We start from the raw sequence: 1127 nt of genomic DNA, 5'->3' as shown, positions 1-1127 counted from the left end.
CCCCCCCCCCCCCTTTCTCTCTTTTTCTCAAAGCACTGTTAGGAGTGTAGTTTCCTTAGGCAATGCCTCATTTTTGATTGCTTGGAGGTGATAAAGGGGATTAACGAAGGCATTCCAACAGTAGAACCCATTCTTATTATTGAGAGTATCTTGCTTTCCTTTAAGCATTTTTGTCTATCAGCTACTACAGGAGCTCATTCTATGCCCAAGTTTGGGCTAAGGTCCTCAATTGCTTCATTTTTCTCATCCTGCTGAGATTGGCATGTAAGCTTTGCCGAGATTTGTAAGCTTTGTATCTTTTGATTTTCTCTTTAACTAATGAAATACAATTCCCCTCCCACTCCCAAAAAAAAAAAAAAAAGCCAAGAAAAAAGCTTCTCTGTGTGATGATCAGCAGTAGTAGTTACTGGTAGTTGGTGGTATGGGATTGACTGATTATAGCTGGATGAGCGAAGCAGTGTTAAAGAGTAGGATCAAATTGAAGTTGGTTGTTTGAAAAAGCAAGATCCTCAACCCATTTAGTTATCAATTGGAGAATATAAATAGGGTTTGGGTGTTTTATTAGAAAAAAACTTCTTTGTAACACCCCCCCCCCTCCCACTATCAAAGCAGTACATTATTCAAGTTTGAGATAAAGCTTTGGATGATAGCAACTTAGAAATCAGGTCCAGGCTTGAACATGCACTCTAGTTTTGTATTCTGATCCCCGAAGGACCGTAACCCAAATTCTTAAAGGAAGAAGGACATGCTTTGTGATTGAAATTCGACAGCTGAGATGGGCATAGCGTATCCAACCATTTCATTGGTGTGTTCTAAAATGGAATTCTTTAATCTTAATGAAAAATTACATGGATTTTTCAACAATTTTCTTTTATTATTTTGAGCTGAAATTTGATCAATGAGATCGGTGTGAGGTCCTGTGGTCATTCTTCAACAATGAATTATGATCTGATGACAAACTAAATTAGTATCAATCATTGATGGAAAATCAGGTTTGATCGTATAACTGTAGTGAGTTTAGGAGAGAAAAAAAATAGAAATCTAGTCAAGATCCTTGAAGACTCACCCGACGTTAAAAAGTGAATTGACTCGATTTGATTCAAATGGAGTCTATGTAGTTGTGACCC

This window comes from Macadamia integrifolia, chromosome 13, assembly GCF_013358625.1.
Source record: "Macadamia integrifolia cultivar HAES 741 chromosome 13, SCU_Mint_v3, whole genome shotgun sequence".
Lineage (NCBI taxonomy): Eukaryota > Viridiplantae > Streptophyta > Magnoliopsida > Proteales > Proteaceae > Macadamia > Macadamia integrifolia.
The sequence above is the reverse complement of the archived record's forward strand: the minus strand, read 5'-3'. Positions refer to the sequence as shown.